This window comes from Cupressus sempervirens, chromosome 10, assembly GCF_028749045.1.
Source record: "Cupressus sempervirens isolate cs-2001-9-10 chromosome 10, ASM2874904v1, whole genome shotgun sequence".
Classification (NCBI taxonomy): domain Eukaryota; kingdom Viridiplantae; phylum Streptophyta; class Pinopsida; order Cupressales; family Cupressaceae; genus Cupressus; species Cupressus sempervirens.
The window spans coordinates 739,590,692-739,613,082 of NC_143127.1; the positions used below are offsets into that span (position 1 = coordinate 739,590,692).

The window sequence follows — 22,391 nt, forward strand, 5'->3', positions numbered from 1 at the left end:
CTGCAAGTCTTTTACCACTTTAACACGAAGAGAAACTTACCAATAAGTTCAGAACAACTTGCAGGAAACTGCCAAAAAACTCAAAACTCGGCAAGTCCATGCCAATTACTTGGTTGTGAGCATCAAAAAGGATTCAAACATAAAACATTAAGTTCATTTGGTTTTTTTTATAAGTTTCCTGCTAAAGCCACAAAAAACCTGTCCAAGCTATTGCAAGGATTTCAAGTGGATTTGAAGTGGACTTTGAAGAAAAACTAGATTCTCAGCTAGGTTTTCAGATTTATTTTTCTTTCTTTTTTTAAAACATTTATCTTTTATTTGCACCCAAAAAAATTGGACAACAATACAGATGAGCTCTGGAAAAACCCACCAAGAATATGTAAAAATATTTTAGATCTGGTACTGAAAAATTAGGGTTTCAAACAAAAACGGCCTTGGCTGCAAAAAAGCTTAGAAAAATGGCAGATTTGCAGAGAAATAGCTGATTCTGAGCATGAATAAACAGTAGAGATTTGTAAAAAACCTAGATGCCTCCAAATAGGCAAAAAACGACCACTTTTATTTTTAAAATGGAAAAAACGGGCCACAAAACAGATGCGCAATTTTTCAAAGAAATTTGGACACGAGTGGTAGAAAAATCTGGGCGTGAATTGTAGAGAAATGGCGCCCAACAAACCTCCACGTGAACAACACAAAATAACCCTCGATTTTCAGAGGTTTCAGTCGTGCTAGTTGCAGATAGAAGGGTGTGAATTTGCAAACCAAAAAAATTACAGGAGTTATAGACAAAATGGCAAGATTTTTTTGGTAGAAAAGCCTAGTCGAACCAGAGGTTTTGGAGGCAAATATGCATGAAAATAATTTCGAAAATAAAAGGCAAATAATTTCAACCAAGAAATTATAATTATTTTTGAAAATTTAGAGTATTGGCTCTAATACCATATTACGAAGTAATTGGAAAATATTTGCTTGATATTAACAAAGATCAAAAGATCAATTTATACAAGAGATTGAACGATGTTTCTTTAAGAAACAATTGTAAAGAATAGAAACATTTTATTCTAGAAATAGAAAACTAAATATTAGGAACACTCTAATATATATAGGAGATTACAATAGATAACCATTCGATACTAAACAGAGATAATAGAAACTATCTATTACTGTAATAGTTTTAAAGCATATACTAGAAATATGTTCTCCTTTAATAGTAATTAGTAATTACTATTATTTGTTGAAATTAAGTTTCTTTAAAAAAATTGTCAAAATTGTGTATTTAATGCTAAATCACTTCATACTTGTAGGTTGCCCAAAAACACAGTTGTGAGGGCAAAAGAAATGTTGAAAGAGTAAGAAATAGAGCGGAAATAAATTAATTGCACCACTCTTTTCAATGGGTGGATGGATAGCAAAATCCATACCATCATTAATTTTATTGTTCTTTGCAAGAATGATGTGGTGTTCTTAAAATCTATAGATGCCACCAACAAGGTGAAGACTATTGAAACTTGGCTGTAATGTTAGAATCGAAAATGTAACCAAAATAACCACATAACTTAGCTACAATTCTGGATCTAAAAAAAAAATATTGCAAAGGGAAAGAGAAAACTAGCCATGAAACTTAGCTGTAATGTTAGAATCGAAAATGTAACCAAAATAACCACATAACTTAGCTACAATTCTGGATCTAAAAAAAAAAATTGCAAAGGGAAAGAGAAAACTAGCCATGAAAGAAAGTATAGCTGTCTCAAGGTTTTATAATCAGACCTTGTAGAAGAAGCAACACTTGAGGGCATAGTGGGCTCTCTTTGTGCCCTGCATATCTACAAATCCACCACCCCCACAAACACCATTCATGCTACTCCCAACAGAAAGTCACAATCAGTGCTGCAAGGGCACTCTATAGCTGATTATTTTGTGCACAAAAAACAAACCTGAAGCACACCCATCTCCCTTTCAATGTAGCAAAAAATTTACACTTCCTTAATTTGGTTATTGCAATGATTGTGGCAAGAAAAGGCTACATGGCACCTTCTCATGCAGACTTGAGTGGCATGTTAGCCGTGTTGTTTTAAAGGGTAGACGAGATATATGGTTTTTTAATGGTAATTAGTAATTACTATTTTTTGTTGAAATTTTCTTTAAATTTTTTATCAAATTGCAGTTGAGAGGACAAAAGTATGTTGGAAGAGTAAGGAAAAGAAAGGAAGAAAATTGATTGCATCATTCTTTTCAATGGGTGGATTGATGGCAAGATCCATACCATCATTAATTTTCTGGTTCTTTGCAAGAATGATGTGTTGTTCTTGAAATCCATAGATGCCGCCAACAAGGTGAAGACTGTTAAAACTTAGCTATACTATTAGAATTGAAAATGTTGGAAGAGTAAGGAATAGAATGGTAAAAAATTGATTGAACCATTCTTTGCAATATGTTCTCTTGGTATTCTTGAACAGAACTAAGAATACATTGCAACATGAACAAAACTGTTGCAAACCTTGTGACATGCACTCTTACCAACTCCATTCCGTAGTGTGTTCTTCCATATCCAATGAAGAACTCAAGGGCGATTGTAGATGTATTTTGTGATCTTCCTTGCATCCTCTACAACTGGTCTCACCAAATCTAGCTTTCCTAAGTCCTCTAAAGAAGGTCAAGGACACGTGTCACACAAGATGTCCAAAAAAGTGCACTATGTTTCTCTTAGAGGATTCTACCAGCTTCCACATATATCGTTGCATTATTGGTTATTATTTTGATTTTCAATTGCAACATGATAAGTGAGATTCAACTATGCTTGCTTTTATGTGCAGAATTGTAGATGTTGCCAAAAATAATGTTGAAACTTGCCATAAATGTCGAAATTGAAAATGCAATAAGAATCAATGATGCAGCAGTATATGTGGAAGGGGGTAAAATCCCCCAAGAGAAACATAGTGCACTTTTTTGGTCGCCTTGTGTAGCTCGTGTCCTTGACCTTCTTTTAGAGGACTTAGGAAAGCTAGATTGGGCAAGACTGGTTGTAGAGGATGCAAGGAAGACCACAAAATACATTGAAAATTGCCCTCGACTTCTTCGTTGGATGCGAGAGAACACACCCATAGGATAAAGTTGGTAAGGGTGGGTGTCACAAGGTTTATAACAATTTCCTTCATGTTGCAAAGTGTTGGGACACAAAATTGAAGCATTGAGTTTGAGTACCATTCCGAAAACTAAGCCTAAATAAGCCCCTATAAGAGCTTTTCATGCATATGTAGCCGGCCGTCATTTTGAGGCCTATGATGTGTTTCATTTGTTTAACACCTTTCATTCAGTACATGCATGTGTCCTATGATGATAAATTGTAATTCCAAGTCATTCCGTAAAGCATCATTTTGAGCATTGCTCAAATCTGCATTTTTGCTTGAGTGTCAAACAATGACAGGAAGCCTAGTTTGCAATTGAAGACCTTGGACCCAGTTAAGTTTCATGACTCACCACTTTGGAAGTGTTTAGTATGCATATCAGAATACCTATGTTTCAGATTTCAAGTAGTTTCGATATGTTTTGACCAGGTTTTGAATCCCTCAAAATTGATTGTTCACTATTGTCATACTAATGCATATTGCTCAAAATTTCGAGTAGCCCTGTTTCACCAGTTATAATTTTGACCCAATTGACCGAAATGAGAAGATTCCTTTTGCATTACATTCTAGGGGTCAGTGAATTGCTGTGTTCCAATTTTGCGCACATGACGAATCCGTTTGACTAGTTTGCAAAATCGATTCCAAATGCAATTTTTGAAGTTTTACTAGTAACTAAAAGTGCAAATTGATCAGAAGGCATGTTCAAGATGTTATAACCTTGGAACCATGATATTTTGAGCCAAATGGATTGTACCACTGTGTTCTACTCTAAAAATACTTCAAGTGTGTCAGTTTTCAAGTCTTGACGAATCCATCTGCACACTTTCCCAGGTCCATTCCGTTTGTGAAAATCATTGTTCTACTAGTGTACCCAGTTCTGCATTTCCAAGTACCCGACTTCACACACTTGCCAAATCTGCCCTATTATTCATAATGAGCTCAAACCGCAAACTTATACTCTTCATATGACAATAAACTAATGCCCCAGATTTCAGGCCCACAACTGTTCTTCTAACCTGTTTTCAAAGTCAAAACCGAATCCAATTTATTGTTTCTGACATGTTTGATTGCAAGTAGTTTGAAAAGCATAACTTTGACAATCAATAACTTTTGACCCAGACGTCATCATGAGCTGATAATTTGTAGAATGAGAGTTTGTTGACCAGAGAGCAAGTAGGCTAGGTGCTAAGGTTTTATCAGGTGTTTTTGTCAGTTTTAAGGCCAGTTCTGGGGCCTATTGACACAAAATGGATAGTTCTTAGAGAGGGGAAAAGGGTAGAGATTTTAATATAGGGTTCGATGGTGCATCATCCTTGTTATTCATAACCAAAGTTAAGAGCCTACAACATTGAATTCACTGCTCCAAATTCCGCAGGATAACAAATGGATTGTTTCAGCTTAGTTTCCTTCGCCAAATCAAATATATGGTCTGTGGAGAGCCATATCAAAAATGAACATGTGAATTCTCTGAGTCTAAATGCTGCTTGCAAATCTTGAAGTGCAAAAGAACTTTGTTGGAGGCATTATTTTCAAAATAAGTTTGATGCCATTTCTCCAGGTAGAGGGCAATAATGCACATAGCACTGATGTATTTTATAACCATAATGGAGAAGTAAATGCTAACCAAGCTTATTGTTGAGGAAGACACAGTTCAGAGACAGGCAAAAAACATAATGCAAGGATGATGCAGCTTTCAAAATGATAAAATTTCCCAGGTTAGTGAAACTAAATCAAATGGAGACTTGCGATATGCCCTACAATAGTCCGTGTTGTGCAAGTTGAGGAAGTTCATACTGGTGGAAATAAATAAGGAGTCGATGTTTTGCCATGACTGCCAAACACAGTGAAGCACACGCAAAAGAAAGGGTTTGATACTTGCGAAGATCATTTCCTTTCAACAAAAGAAGCATTAGATTGTGAATTTAAGAGATCCATGGAGGCACCACACAATTGAGGGTAAAAAATCTCCACTCGTCTCTGTTTCAAAGGATTTTTCCCCGTATTATGGTGCGCTCATTGAAGCTAATGTATTTTGATCAGAGGCAGGATGTTAATCCCATATTGGTTGTGTGCTGCAACATTTTGATGTTTTTATACTCAAAGGCACAATAAGGATTTGTATTAAAGATGTCTGCCTTTTGAGACATCAAGCTTCGCATGTGGGCCCTCGGCCAGCTAGAGGGCACAATAAGATAATTTTGAACAAACCTTGTGGCGATGACTTGGACTATGACGTGGACCAGATAGGTGACATCATGACCGGAGGACCAACCAGGCAGCGACATGTGGCAGCCTAAGGTCAAATCAAAATGTGACACTTGGCACGAGTTTGAGGCAAATGGGCAAATGAGACCACATGGCACACATCCCGAGGTGAGCCCGATGGTCATGAAGTCGGCAATTAGACTGGCGGCTAACGATTGGCGGTTGCGACAGCATGAAGTGGTTCAGTTGGCGGTTTCGCGTGGTCGGCAGTTAAGTAGTGGTTTCAGGCTGGCAGTTTCGACCATGCGACTAGTTGTTAGTCGCGTGGTCAGCAGTTAAGAGCGTAATTAGATGCTAGTGGTTTCAACCATGCAACTAACCACTAGTGATTAGTCGCATAGTCGCCACGGTTAGCAAGTAGTTAAAGTTTAGAGTTGCAAAGGCGCGAAATGACGACACGTGGCATTGAGGGGCTTGCGAGCAGTTGAGATGGCAAATGTGTGAGCGAATCAAATCATGACATGTGGCGATGATGTGGCGGAGGTGGCAAGTGGATGCTGATGTCATTTATGACTGTGCAAAGCCAGCTAATCAAAGAGCGCCACGTGTCAAGTGGCTGGTCAACCAAGTTTGACCCGAATTGGAAAATTGGGAAAAATGCAAAGTTCCAAAAAATATTATGTTATTGATTTTTTAGAAATAAACATTCAAACTTTTTAAATTAAAACTGGTTTTATCATATAGTTCAAACTTTAGCATAAAATGAAACATTTGCAAGAAACCAAGGTCTGATAACCAATTTTCAACCTACAACTTCAAATGGCTGCCTTGGGCAGTTCTCTTAAGCAAGTATAGGCTTATCATATATCGTCGGAAAGCTCTCGATATCTACTTTCCAGATATGCCATCAGATTCTGCACAGGTATCAGTGGGAAGTAGCTGTGATCAGTTTTGTCCGCGGTACTCTTTTTCAACTGCATTATGGTGTGAGCAGTTCAGATTCAGTTTGTGGCTAAACAGTTAGATGGGTATGCACCAAACTTGGAGAGATTCATTCTAGAAGTATTATTTTGCCTCCAAATCAGTTTGGTAGGGGTTTTGGAAACTTTTGTCAACAAATTAGATATTTTTTTAGAAAGAGACTTTTCTCATTATTCAGAGAGATATTTTCAGAATTGGTTATGTAGAATGATGGGGTTTGATCTGGTTTTCAGTTGTAGAGAGAAGTGAGAGGCTTGGCTTCAACAGATGGAAGATTTTCAAGTGGACAAGTGTCAATTCCAGGTCAGATCCGAGATTTCTTCCTTCTTCTATATCTTTCTTTCTTCTCTCATTAAAAAGGGTTTTTTTGTGGTTTCACAACGCACGCCCCATTGACCCCCTAGCATATTTTTTTTAGCTTTTCAGATCCCTAGTCCGAGGTTTGAGTCCTTTTTAGGGTTTTACCTAGTGTTTTTTTTTTAGTTTACCGAAAAACCTAGTTGCCGAGAACTGGAGATTTTAAGGAGAAAAAATCAATTTTTATTTAGAAGGGCGCACTAGCGCACTTGGTGCACCTAGCGCACTCTTCAAGGTGCGCTAGTGTGCTAAGCGCACTAGTGTGGAAGCACTTCCCTTTGGAAGTGCGCACATGCGCTGGTGCTCACCTCCAAAGGTGTGCTCTGTCCTAGGCCTATAAAAGCCCGGGACCCACCCTTCCTTATCTCATTCTTCTTTCTAAGTCTTTGACAAGCGCACCTCTGCACATTGTGAGGTGCGTTTCATCCTTGCAAACCTGCACACACAACACACAAACACATTAGAGCAACCAAAAAAGGTACGCACCCATTTTGCACAAACTTAATAAAACACTTAACAAACAAACTTTAAACTAAATCTAAGCTAACTTCACTATAGGTGAAGGTGCGCATGTGCGCACCTTCACACCTTTACAAAGGCAAAACCTTCCCCTATTCAAAATAAGGGTGCGCTATGTGCACTATGTGCACACCCTGTTTTCTACACTTGGCATACTTGGCACTATAAGGGTGCGCACCTAACACACCCTTAAGGTGCGCAAGGTGCACCAATTTTTTTTCCCCATCAGTGATGTTTTATAGGTTTTTAAAGTGTTTTGTTGTAGTCTTCGGGATTTAGGGTTTCTGGGCTTTTTTTTGTCATAACTAGGGTTTTTTTAAATTTTTTTTTCAACATTCCAAACTAATGGATGTATGTTTTGGGCAGATTAAATGGCTTCCTCCTCGTCCTCCCTCGCTACAAAGATGGTTCCAAAACTGGTGGTCTTCAAATCACACTTCCAGGATGCATATTCAGAGATCTGAGACACTGAGCTAGGCCATATTGACTCGAACACATTCGTGGTGCTATGCAACAAGCCAAATGAAAGGCTCCCTACGGTATCTACACTTATTAGATCGGGACTAGTAAACGCAGCGTCACACCTGATTTCAGTATAGTCTTCAAAGTTGATTATGGCATTGGCAGAAAACTATGTTTCAAAGGAGAGACTTGTAAAAAGCATAACGAGAAAGATTGTCCTAGATCTAACACCTACGAACATCAAGAAAGTATTCCATCTTCCAAGGCTAGAGCAATATATAAGACTAACATATCATCAAGCAAGAAGATAGTATAGAGAGCATGGAGAGGAAGCATCAGAAATTATCCAATCTTCGTATCTCATCGATAAGACTCCTCCTAGGAAAAAGGCAAGTAAAGTAGATATGATGAGGGGCTATATGAAAGATGATATCGGACATTCCATAATGCTCCTGAGTAGAGTCATGGGATTACCAAGAGCAGGACACTTGAATATATGGATGGTACACTTCATTGAAACCATCAAAACGACAAAGATGCCAATTGACTGGGCCTCAATTCTCAGTGAGAATTTAGATGAACAACTGGTGGCAGTCAAAAACAACCAAAGGTTCTATATTACATCTTATTTGGTGTATTTGTTAGCTGCAAGAGCAACAAATTATCCGGGGTTGTTCAAAAAGGGCAACTTGCAAGATGCTAACGCATGGCCTTATGTGGTATACCCCCAGTTGGAAAGAAAAAGCTTTCGGATCACAAGAAGAAATATAGAATAGTGAATGATGTCTTCATTTTTGCAATCATCCAGTTCATCGAAGGAGATTATGCAAAAAGGATGTTAGAAGAGGCAGCAGTAAAGATTCTAGAAATCAGCGCCTACTACATCCAATTTAAGACATTCACCTATTTGAGGTAGCGGGTACAACTGTGAATCCAAAAAACCCCCCAAGGTATCCATGTGATAGACTCATATTGCTAGAGATTGCACGACAACTCTCGTCTACATATGAGAGAGTAAGGAAGCAACACAAGAAGACCTAGGTATGGCCCATCAGTATAGGTTTGTTTAGTGTTAAACAGAAGCAAGATATCGCGACGTTTGAGTCTGAATGGGATCAGTATCCCTTGGAGGATTATAACTCTCCTAGTCCCTGTTTTGATAACATTGGCAGAGTTCAGTACTTGGCAGGAAAACAGTTCCACCATGAAGATGCCATAAAGGATCATTGGATGAATGCAGTGGATGACTACGGAATCCGAATAAGGGATTATTGTAGGATGACTCTCTATTTGGCAGGCAATGCCTTGAAAATGAAGGTCCCATTAAAGATTGTGCAACAAGGCACTGAAGAGGTCTTAGATCCCTTATATAACAGAGATAAGATATCTGATCAGCCTATCATGAATGCAGAGATTGATAGAGAAGAAAATGCATATATCAATCATAGGGCGAGGCATATCATCCAATTAACCAAGGATTGGATCAAGAGACCATTCAAGCTAGATCCGATTCCACAAATTGTAGTTTTCCAAGCTATAGCTCGCCCAGTGAAAGGTAGAGGAGCGAAGGTGACAGTGCCAACATTCAAAGCTCAGTCTCCAAAAGGCCAGAAACAGTGCATCAGCTTGATAGAGAAGTTGGATACTTCAAGGCACAAAAGGGTAAAAATAAAAGAAAAAGAACTTCCCCTCAACAAGCTGAGCCTGAAGAAGAGGCAACTCAAGCACCAGAACACCAAGGGGCAAAGAATTTAGAAAGGGCAGAAAATGTAGAAGTCATCCAGATTTAGGATAATCTGCCAATGCCACTACCAAAACAAGGGCAAGAAGCTGAAGCAGAAGCACAGGAAGTGTCTCCACCTGCACAAGAGGAAGAAGCCTCTCCATCGGCTCCCAAGAAGAGAAAGATGAAAACTCCGATTAAAAGGACAAGGAGACAAAAGGTGATAAGAAAGGTTACTCCTTTTCCATTAGTCCCAAAAATTATTCAAGAAGAAGAAGAGGATGACGAAGACGAAGACGATAACCTTCCCTTGATTCAAAGGACTCGTCTTGCTAGGGCTACAGAGGTAGAACGGAGAAGAAGCTCCACTATAACACCACCATCCATTCCTACACAACCTATTCAGGCTACAACTTCAGAGGATGAGTTACAACAATGGATTGATGAGCAAGAAGACCAAGGGGCTGATGTCTTTAAGATGTCAGATTTTGATTTCATGCCTATAGGTACTGACCTAGTAGGTGACAAGATAAGGGATATCCCGACAAATCATCCTCCACGAGAGGATTGGAATCAATTGCTGCCTCAGCCACAAGGACCTTTAATTGCTTCACCATCATCAAGTCAAGATTTATCTTGCTTTGATAAAGGTTCAATCACTCCTCTCCCTCCAAGTAATGAAGAACAGGTACAAGCTGAACAGGAAGAAGAGCCACAACAAATACTTGCTGATGAAGTATCAAAAGAGGGTCAAATATATGAGGAACCTCAACAGACTTCCCAAGATACAGAGGTGAGGACTGTGGACTCAACAGACACAGAGATGCCTGATGTGGATCTCTCACAAAAGGAGAAGACTTCGAAAAGGAGTGATATGGGAAAAGGCTTAGCGGTAAAGCTCCTTCATCTAAGGATAAATCTCTGACGGAAGATACTCCAAGATGGTTGAGAAATGAGGTGATGTTTAGACACAAAAGGCAGTTGTATTGTACTGAGGAAGAGGGAATGAGAGAATTAATTGAAGCTCTCAAGAAACCTAAGCCACCCGTAGGTGATGCACAAACATTGGCCTTTGTTATGAGTGATCAAAATCAAGACTTGTTCGCCCATGTTGCTATCCCTCCTCTACATGTAGATATTGAGGATTTGACTCCAAAAGATTATCAAATCAAGGAGGGCTTGCTTGGTAAAGCCACTGTGGATACTGCCAAATTGATGGTTACTACGGGAATCAAAGAAGTGTTTAGGCACTTAGAACAGAACGAGCCTGAATTGTTAAACCTCCAAAAGCATAATGAAATCCTAAGGGGTTATCCGAACAAAGTAGTTGGTCCATTGATCCTGAAAATCCCGAGGAGACTTTAGAGGCAGCACTTGATAAGAGGGATAAGGAGACTGCACAATTAGATCCATTTTTGAAGGCTTGTCAACAATGGTGGGAAATTTTTGAAGAGAAAGGTGTGCAGATCATACAAGGAAATCTTAAACTGCTACACCACATGCAGAATAGTGCAGATAAGCTGGTTGCTATATTGAACTAGGATTTTGGATTAATGGATGAAGTACATACCTGGGGTAAAGACCTACAAGCGTTACAATCAATAAAGGGTTGGAGGTAGCGGATGTTGATGGATGTATATACTGCAGATGAGTTAGATAAGATAGATGGTTGGATAGAGAAGATTGCGGATGGTAATAAAGTAATGGAAACATTATATGTGGACATTCATAAGCTCAAGGATCAAACCTACGAGCAGACTTTGGAGGCAGAGAGACATCACAGCGATGCTTGTTTGGACATTTTTGAAGATGATTCAAGAGATAAACTAATGACTGTGCAAGCAGTTGTTGAACAATTTCAGAAGACTTTTGAAGAAGCTTCCACTGATGAGGATATTAGACATGCATTTAAGACCGAAGAGGCATTGCTAGAATTAGATGGGAAATTGGGAGATTTTGTAGAGACTCGCATAAAGGTGGGCAATTATTGACAAAAGTAAAGGATGAATCTGATGCTTTAGATTTGCCGGATGCAACTCAAGTGACGGAGATTATAGAGAAATTCAAGAGCAAATACCCAAACATAGCTATAGTATGAAGGGGAACAAAACCCAAAAGCTAGAATTTCAGTTTTGACACTTGGTAAAATTTTGCATTTTTTGGACCTGTCTTCCAAGGTGCACTTCTCCAAAGGTGCACCGGAATTTTTAGAAGAAGTTTTAGGGGCACCGACAGTTAACTACTAATTCCAAATTTAGAGCTTTCCATGTACCGGAAATGCATTCTAACAGCAGTTTGACTCCTAAAAACATCCAGAGAAGGTTGAGCTTCTATTTTTAGCATCTCCAGAGACTCCTACATCATCTAATGGCTTTCTTCTTCTTATTTTCTCATGATCTCTTTGTTTTAAGACATGTAAAGGCTCATGCACCCGTTAAATGATATAAATAAGGTGGAGTCCTACTTAGCACCAGTTAGAGAGTCAGTTTGTACATAAATAGATTTGTTTTATTAGTTTAGAAGAATATGTTTGCATAAAGAGATCTCTCACTCTCAACACAAATTGAGGAGATGATTTCTTATAAATTCAAGATTGTAATATGTATTCCGGGCCATTATTTTGATGCAATAATACATGCTATTGGTGCTCTCATTTGGAATGTAGTTATTCTTGCCTAAGTGTGTTATATTTTGTGAATGTATGTTCATGGAGTGTAATTGAGCCAATAGTTTTATTATGTTATTTTGATTGAGCGATCTTTTAATTCTGGTGTTTGCCACATATTTACAAATTCCGCTGACGTACTTAATTGGAGAAGAGATCACCCTATTGTTCCTACATAGTTTTTTGTCTCACATGAGCACACTTTCCATGGCCTTGTGATCTAATGAAAAGTGAAACATCTTACGGTTACTGAATTCCCATTGACGACTGCATCAATGGAATTAAAGAAGCGATGCTCCTATTTTCATTGGTTACCTACTGATCTTTTCAAAGGCTTAACTCGCAGACGTGTTGTTTCTATGGCTTATGTCTGTTAGGCATTTACTTTTCAAGTTATTTGCTTAAACTTCTTGTTACCCTATCTTCTTTATTTGCTTTTACAAATACTTGGTTAATTTAGGAATTCATATAGTTGCATAGTTAAAATTGCATTCATAAAAAACAAAAAAATATAAAAATATATTTCTTTTTGTGTGGTTTTTCTTTTGAGATAGCAAGCAAATTCCATATCTTATCCGAAATTGTTCAAAACCAGCAAAGGCCTCCTCGTGAACACTCACATTTATCTTCTACTGAGTGGATTACAGTAGGTCGCAAGATCACACAGAACCTTGGAGTTGATCCCAAATTAGTTTTTTAAGAGAGGAGTTCGAAAGGATTCCTGTCGTTAAGCATCGTGCAAAATGACAACTCAACAGGTTCTAGACTTTTGGACAGGTTTCCATAGGTGTGATACCACTACGGTTGGATGTTGTTGGTTCCAAACTATTGAGCAGAACTCTAGTTGTGACTCCACCATTCTCCTCAACATTTTCTCTGTATGAACAGCAATAATAAAGATATAGTATAGTTCTGATCTATTATGTGTTTTATGAGTCTTTCATGCATCTTGAATGTACTTATTTCAAAGGAATGAATGCAAAGAGCAGCAAGTTATTTAGTTTCATTCCAAATCTTGTCTCTTGCCTCTATTGTTTGCAAACTTTTGTGATCTGTGGACAAAGAATATAGGTCCAATTGCATCTCGTTTTGAGTTGTATATCTTGATGTGTTTTGCTTTTGGTTCAAAGAATCAAGTAAATGCTTGATATATTTTATAGGGTTGCAGATTTCATGAGAAGGATGTCTGATAAATATGAGGTTCAGTATGAACATAGATGTCTAATTCACAAAGTGATAGGATTGATCTGATAACTTGATGCATATGATAGATCATTGATATCCAGGATGTATGTTGCGATTTGTGAAATACCCAATGGATAGGGCACTGATCAGCTACAGGATCAATTCAGCTTGTTGTTGCATATGGGGTTTTGCTGATTCAAAATCAAATATCAATTATCCTTTTTCCCTTTCTGTTTAGGAGCTGAAGGGATACCCTCATCAGCTTGTGGATTTCATAGGTCTTGTAACTTTCTATTGCATACCTTTTTTATTGCATAAGTATAGGAGAAATAAGGGTTTAATCTGCTTTGTATAGATTCAGATGTATGCTTTGAACTAGTACCATATGAACGAATCTAAAGGTCTACCCGCCTAGGTTTTGCAGAGCCTAAACTAGAAGGAGTTCAGCCTTATTGTTGGCCTAGGTTCTTGACAAATTGTGTCCATCATAGGAGATAGCTTCCCTTAGATGTAATCTTGTCTTTGCTACTTGGTAGTTAAAATCACTGTTAAGTCAGGAGCCAACACAAAGTATTCTTAGTTCTTTGATAGCTTTGAATCAAATGTTTGTAAAAGAGTGGATAGACTCAAGTTATTTGAAGAAGCCTAAAGGAGAGAGTGCTACATACATTATCTTTGACAACATATTTTCTCGAAGAGCTAAGGAGGTTGTGAAGAAAACTTGAAAACCAGAAATTTTTTTTTGTATTGAAGTTTTTCATTATTACATTGTAATTAACAATTGTCATTAATCATTTTGCACTTCTAATTTCTAAGTGTTGGAGCCCTTATTTAGAGTTCTCCGCTTGGTAGAGGACCATCGAAGCCCAATGGGGTATCTTTATGAGGCCATGGATAAGGCCAAGGAGTCTATCAAAAATTACTAAAGCAGAACGACCTCAAATTTGACCCCATATGGGAAATTATTTATAAAAGGTGGAACAATTAGTTCCACCAACCTATTCATTCACCAGAGTACTCCCTCAACCTTCGTGTCTGCTTCTCATCATCCTACTCGGATCACAACGCAGAGATCGTGGAGGTCTCACTACATGCATTAGATTATGTCTGAGATTGAGCTGAGAGAACTCATTGTGTCTAGATAAGACACTTACAAAAATTCAAGGGGCAAGCTACTCTCTTTAGACTTGGCCTAGAGAGGAAGAACAACTCATACTCTAGTTACAATATTTGGATTTTGGAATCTTTCATATGCATAATAAGTAGATAAAAATTAAAATGTGTTTTCACCTTGCTTTCTAACTCTTCAATATTTTATTTTGAGGATGGTTAGTGGTGAAATTGGGTTGAAAATATCCCAAATCTGATACTCCAGTTATAATATTTGGATTTTGGAATCTTTCATATGCATAATAAGTGGATAAATATTAAAATGTGTTTTCATCTTGCTTTCGAACTCTTCAATATTTTATTTTGCGGATGGTCGGTGGTGAAATTGGGTTGAAAATGTCCCAAATCTGCAAAAAAATTCCCTCTGGATCTTATGTCAACCTTGTAGTTCATCCAGTTGTGAGCCCACCTAGAGTTTGTTTGAGGCAACCCACACTAAGAAGAGGAAGAAGTTAGCACAGAAATGCCTCAATGACCTTGTGTTTGTGCAATATAACCTTCAATTGCGCACAAAAAAGGTAGAGAAAATACTAACTGGTCTACTTGATTTGGATGGCATAGCTCCTTACAATGATTGAACATCACTAGACCAGCCTCCATTGTCTACAGAGGATGAGATCTATGATTTGGAGAGGAAGACTATTGAGGAGGGGGGTGGATTTGAACTAGTATTGGGTGACATTGAGGAAGATGAGGAGGTTGAGGATAATGAGGAGTCATTGCCAATGCCAATAATAGCAACATCTACTTCAGGATGGAGATCGAATCACGGCCAGTCCTATCAAGCTAGGAGGCAAAGCCACAATGGACTCCTAAGACTAGACCCCCTACCCCTCCCATAGTTTTTACTGGAGCTGTTAGGAAGGGGAAGAGGGAGATGTTGATTGTTTTGATGTTGTATTCACTTATAGTTTTACAAAGACAATTTTCTATTCTAATTTTGCTTCAGACTAACAAGATACCGGTCATCAGCATTCCACATGAGGATGTCGTATTGTACCCAATTTGCACTTAAATATATCTAGACTCAACTTATTTCTTTTGTTTACTCAATTTCTGACTCATGAGATATTTCCTCATTGAACTTGGCAAAACAAAAGCATTTCTAATTAGTTTTAAGCAATTTTTCAAGTTACTGAGTTTTCCTCCCAGCTTATTTTTTTGGGCCTTGGCAAAGTCCGAGATTTCCATCTATTTACATGATTTTTGGACTTATGGCGTTCAGAGCATCCATTTGGATCCCCATGATGAAAAGGGTGTTTTTGGGACCAACTAAAAAGGTACACCCAATTAACAACAATCCTAGAATTAGATTTGCCATGCAAAAAGCAAGGAAACAAGGAGAGAAAATGATAAAACATCAATGCTTTCAAATTTCTAGCTGTAGACGTTATTTGATTTTTATAATCTGAATACACTATGTCAAGCCTTGTTTAGGCTGTCATCCTTGTCACCTCTAAAATGCCTAACATGATTACATAATCAGGAGTTTGACTCGTTCACTAATGCCTGCTTCTTCTAACCAATCTTTCTTTATTTCAACAACAGCTTTTAATTTGAATTGTTCAAACAGTTTTCCTTATCAAAAGTTGTTGTCCATGTGGTGGCTTTGTGACATCTCCTTCTTGGTGTGACTTATAATCAAGAACCAGTAATGGATAGCCTTATCCGTTTCGCCATCACAGCTCTCTTTTTCTGCTTGTGTAACTCTGATCTTTTTGACATAAGGTCTAATTTGCTCCAATTTCTTGGATACCTTCTTTAAAGAGCTTTGTTAATACCTATATCTTTGTTTGATTCTCTGGAGATCGTTCTGCTACTCGTCTTCCATATGATCTACTGTGGCTTCTGCCCAAGTCTGACCAGTACGAACCTGTTTTATCCTTGCATCTGCAGTTCTGTAGTAATGAATTAAGTTTGTAAATGCTGTACAAGTTTGTAATACACCTCTTTTGGATTTTTTGGCCAGTAGAAAAGAGCATTAGGGCCGTCGATCCACATTTAGGCTATCATCCTTTCTAATCACTTCTAAAACGCTTACCGGGATTGCATAAACAGGAGTTTAATACCATCTTATGAAAAGGCATTCATTCCACTTCACAAGCAAAATAAAACATTGATTTACAAAAAGATGGTAGGATTTCATATTACAGTGAGGTCTTCAAATGTTCTGTAGAAATAGCCATGTTCTCGCCAGTCTCATCAACCAATTCGTCACAAAATTCTTCAACCCGCTGAATTACTTGCTCATTCTCCCCTTACTCTGTCTAGATATAGCAAAAATGGTTATGCGTCTGATAGATTGGATTAGCACCTGTTCGCTATCCAAATCGTGCAAACGACCGTTGTAGCCAATGCCAGCTAGACAGCAAAATGTACATTGAGGGCTTGAAGGATAAACGGTGTTCAAAAACTCTTGTCTCTGCCTTTGTGATGTCATCTTTTGTTTATTGAAAGAATACTTTTCACATTTGAGTTTATTCATATCTTGCATTGTTTCCGAATTGATATCTGTTTTTCGTTCGAATTCGGAGTTTTCGTTCAGCGGCAAATTATACGATTGGGGTGCAACAGCTGGTGGTACAAATTTTTATGTAAACCATTTTTGAGTGAATTCAAAAGAATTATTCAAGAATTTTGTAGAGGAAACAAAATAAGGGTTAGATACAATGAATCCTACCTAATCCATATGAATTGAAATTAAAAGAAGGAAAAATCAAGCAAGAAAAGAACTCCAAGACTTCTATTTAAGGAGTCATAGACCAAGAAGCAAGTGCTGCTACATGAGTGCCAAAGAGGGAAGAGGTTAGAAGAGTGTCAAGGAGAAGACATCTAGGAGAAGGAAGAGCACAGAGGGTTTTCTTCGACAAGTGGTTAGAGAAAGATGATTGCACTAGTACATTGAGCATGAAGACTCAAGAAGAGGGCAATTTGATAGAGTTGCAAAGATTGAAGGCCAGCCCTGCACGCTTTCACAGAGGGTATCTTCGAAACCCTAGATATGCATAAGTTGTTCTCCGAATTCCGCGGACTCTTAACGGATGGCGCCGCACTAAAAATATGTCCTCATTCCGTTTTAACTTTTTGGAGATTCGTAATGCCATCCTTCCTTGCAGATGTTCCAATCTGAAGTGATCTGGTGTAAATTTTAGATGATTTAAAATTGATAAATTAGGCTTTCTCAATTCTATAGATAGGTTTCCTCCTTTTTTTCTCGAAGGTTTTCAAATGTTCGCCTAAAAATAACATTTTGATAAAAGTATTTATTGACTTTTTACAGAATTATCTTTAAAAATATACTCAAAAAAAATTATAAAATTATTGCTTTAATAAAATATTTTTAAAATTTAACTTATGATTAAATAACATATACAATGATATCATTAATAGGAATACGTTACAATGCATTGTATTGAATCTACTTGAGTTTCGTATATATTGACGTAGGAAAAAATTAATCTATAGAATGTATTTCAATTACATGATATTCTAAATTAGATTGACTTCAAAATTGATTTAAGATTGTTTTCTAAATCTTTAAAAAACTAATTATTTTTTCTTCTTTAAATAATTTAAAATAGTTCAAAAATCTTAAAATAATTTTAGTCACGAGTTGATTGATGTTGATAAATAATAGATTATCAAATTTTAGATGACTTCATTATGTGAAGTAAGAATTCTAGAAATTTGATTGTTAAATTTTGATCTAAGAAGATAACTACAATTCTTTTTCATGATTACTGTCTTTGTCTTAACATTATTTCAAATTTGAAGAGATGAGAATCCTATATATTGGCACTGTTTAAGTGTAGTAGTGAGAACTCAATCTACAAATATTGTGAACTTGGAAGATTAGCCACTTGGCTAAGATGATTGACATTATTATTTATTGTTTTATCTATCTAATAAGATGGTGAAATTATGAACCTAAAAGTTATATAGATAAATTTCGGATATGTAAATGCTTGAATCTCATGAATCTGGATTATAAAAATATTGAAAAAAGTAGTAGGCTACACTAAGGCCCCGTTTGTTTCCTAGAATTGGATCGGAATTGGGATAGCAATAATCTAGTTTTGTCAAATTCGTCGTTTGGGTCAAAAATGATAAAGTGGAATTAGAATTGGAGAATTCTAATTTTGCCCCAAAATGAGGTTACCACACTTCCACTCCAATAGGTGGAATTGAGAATTGAATCCAAAGTTTGAATTTTTTAGAATTGGAATAAAAGTAAAATCGAATGATTTTTAAGTCCTCTCCTTTTTTTTGACCTAATATATTTTAACACGAGATATGTTACCATGCGAGCATTATTTTTTGTAACCATTTTTAACAATTTACTGGTTTGGTTCGGTTATCAAGCTTTTTCTATTGCAGAAGGTAATGAGGAAATTCATTTTTATTTGCATTGTATATTATTTTCTAATAGTACTTGTGTCTAAGTCCATGGCGTCTCCCTTGTACAAATCTTTGGCATTTTCTGCTCTCACTATAATTTTTGCTCTCTTTGTTTATGCACGCTTGATCGGGTACTCATTCTTTGTAAATATTTCTTCATATCATGCCAAGTATTGCATATATTTGTTCTGGATATGAGGGTATTTATTAATAAATGGCATTACCTTGTCTTTGTCGTGCCTTCTATTTGATCTTGGGGAAATATAATCTAAACAACATAAAGGGTTTAGTGTATGTCCACGCTCTCTTCCATTGTTCCTAAGAATATGAATTCGTTTCTATTGACTTCCTGTAGTTGCAGCCAATAGGACATTGAGGTATTCTGGATATTTGGTCAACCATTTCATGGTTAACCCCAATTATATGCATTATATCTGTTGAAAACTAGCGCAAATGTTCTACCAAATAGTTTTCAACCATCGCATGTGTTCTCATATGTAGGATTAAAAGGTGCACAATATGAAGGTGTCTCTGCTCCTCCCGGTGGATTCAACGGTGGTCTCTTTGATCATTAGTTACCCATATTCCCACATAATATTTACGAACCAAACACAAAAGATGTATCTTCTTACTCATCTTCCAGGTGAATCAAATGGGACAAATAATTTTTACAAAACTAGATTTTGAAATACAAAACCTGACTTCGACAAAATCTGGTTTTCAATCAAAACGTAGTTTTGTTGATTCCACCAAAAAAATAGGTTGTAAAGGTTTTCTTTAGTCTCTTCTTTCTTTGATAAAATATTTATTTTTATCAATAAAAAAGAATCTACACTTGAGGATTCACCACTTACTAAGTTAGTTGCACAAGTTTAGATCTTCCTTAGAGATTTCTACAAGAGTGTGGATCTAGACTAGCTAGTACTTGAGTTGGATCTTGAGGAATCTTGCAGAACTATTATTGTAATTGCTATTGTATTTGGCCATAATTGGGAAGGCATCATAGCCTAACACATTGCATGTAATCAATTATTTTATGAATAAAGAGTCATAATCGATATCAGATCTTGTATCTTGTGTTGTGTTTATGTTGTGTGGTTATTTGTTGGGGGCTAAGACATCTCCTTTGGGGATTCTCCTACCTTGCACTACATCAACATGTGCTTAGTTGTTATGCTTATCACTTGCATGAGTAGTGGTGGTGGTGGTGTCCCTTTAAAGGTTCAAACGTAAAACACTTATCATATCCATTCAAGATAACGATTTTGCAATCGATATGTCTTTTATTTGTTAGTAACACTTTGAAAAGTTTTTCTTGGTTTATAGTATTTAATTATTTATGAATTCTAAAAGCATTATTTTATTGCACCACCCTTTTCATAACAAGATATCACATGTAGTCCACCTTTTCACCACTAATTAATAAGAAAAAATTAATTAATTTAAACATTTATATAATTTTTTTATTTTTTAATAAATATTTTTAAAAAGTTTTCAAAAATAAAATCAAGGAAAAGTTAAGAGTGCTCTAGCAATAAAGGAGGTGAATTTCATATTTTATGGAACATTCAATTTAGTATTTGGGGAAAATAAAAATTAAGAGATTATAGGACAATATCATGATGGAAAGAAAGAAAGATAGATTGGTTCGTTTATAGTTCTATAAATGACATGTACATATTTTATTTCTTGTAGAATTTGAACTTGTTAAGATTATAATGTTTGTTAAGACAAAATAAAATTTCAATCATTCAAAAAGGGAGATCCAATTCTATTGCAATATAAATCAAGTATTTAAAATTCTATTTTTCATATATAAATTCACTTTGTTCAATTTAAAAATAATTATACAACAAAATTTATGATTATTTAATAATATATTTCAATATTAATTAAAATGAAAGAAAAGGTAAAAACTAAAAAGGCTTCAATTTTTTAAATAGATCAATAATCTTATGTTTAATAATTAACAATTCAAATTAATATTTTAATAATTTAATTTTTATTTCCAAAATTTTATTTCATTCTTTTAAAAATTCTATCATATGAAATTATATAAATTAACATTAGAAAAAGTGAAAATTATTACATATATTACTCAAAATATATTGAAAAAGGTTCTTAAAAATACTATTATTACAAATATAAATTAAATTTATTTTTTAAAAGTTTCTTAAAAATAATGTGCATAATTTTTTAAATTTTTTTTTAAAGTTGTGTTTTTTAAGGAGATTTTAGATTTTAGTAAGAAGAAGATTATTCTGACAAAAACTGGGTGTATTAAAATTTTAGACTACATCTCCTCATCCTTACAAATGGTTAGTATGATAACACAAAAATTATATTTAAGTAAAACGTATTTAATTTGCCGTTCAGATTATATAAATCTTATATATTCTAAGTCAAACTAATTTCATCGTTCCCAATATGCTGTATTTTGTCTTTCTTACGAGGCGCTCCAGTTGTGAAATATTTTTGTACGTTATAAAGTGACAAACTTTGTAGTTAATATCGAAGTGTCAAAGCTATATTTGATGAATTGAATTTATATTTTAGGATTAAAAATTTCATGGCCGCATCGACTGTGTAACTAATTCTGTCTCTATCTGATTATTTTTTTGGTTGCATTTGGATATACCATTCTTCCTTTATGGGATAAGTCACATTTTGAATGCAGATTCACAACTGGTCCATTGGTTATGATGCCTTCCAGTCAACAAGCACCCAAATGATTTTCTAGCGAAGATTTGGAAATGAAGAGGACCGCTGTGTAAAAGATAAAGCTGACTACAGGATTAAGAAGAAGAAAAAAGGATGTTTTTAAAAATAAAATTTGTTTGAAAGTTTTGTAAATATATGGGAGAAATTTTATATTTACCTTTTTTTTTAATTCTATTTTCGAATTCTGATGATGGTTTAGATAATGTGATCTAAAATGTTGATGTCAAAAAAATTTACAATTGAATTCAGAAACAAATTTATATTAGAAATTTTATGTTTAAGGTCATTTGAGTTGGAGAGTTTTAGAATAAGGGAACATCTAAAAAGGCTCAATGTTTTACTTATGGAGCATCACCTAAATGCAATGATTATAAATGTATTATTCATTCTCATAAAAGATGAGTTCTTCAAAATTACTCATGTTACATAGGTTTGACTTGAAAACTACATGTCTAATGTTTCATCTCTTTGAACATTGCCTGAAAATAGTAAATGTACCATTCATTATTGTAAGAGATAAATTCTTGTAAACCTTTCTCATAAAACATAAATAAAAGAAAGAACCACAACTATAACCATACATTGTATAAAAGATAGATTATCTCAGACTATATTGCTGAACTTAACTTTCTATAATAAAATCACTTATACATAATCTATCAATCTATCAATGCATTTCAATTGTTCTAAGATTTAATTATCTCCACAGTCCTATTCCAGACCTCACATTATTATTAACCAGAACTTGAAACATCCATAGATAAACACTCAACAAACAAAGAAGATAAAACTGAAAAACCATTAAAAACAGGGTTGAGATTGGACATTACATTTCTGCCCTTCCAAATTCGATAGAGTCGCTTAGGACTCCTCATACTTT

General features: G+C 35.8%; 2 protein-coding genes across 2 annotated transcripts in view; one reads left to right on the forward strand and one right to left on the reverse strand.

Moving 5' to 3' along the window:
* Positions 1–16,977, reverse strand: part of LOC149535982 (putative protein S-acyltransferase 6) — a 108,461-nt gene extending 91,484 nt beyond the window's left edge. Inside the window, exon 1 of the mRNA XM_089804964.1 lies at positions 16,544–16,977. The gene's annotated coding sequence lies outside the window, so the exon portion shown is untranslated. The remainder of the gene's footprint in view (positions 1–16,543) is intronic.
* LOC149535981 (uncharacterized) overlaps positions 1–21,908 on the forward strand; it is a 114,049-nt gene extending 92,141 nt beyond the window's left edge. The window contains exon 2 of the transcript XR_016357133.1: positions 21,468–21,908. The gene's annotated coding sequence lies outside the window, so the exon portion shown is untranslated. The remainder of the gene's footprint in view (positions 1–21,467) is intronic.
* Positions 21,909–22,391: the final 483 nt, after the last annotated feature.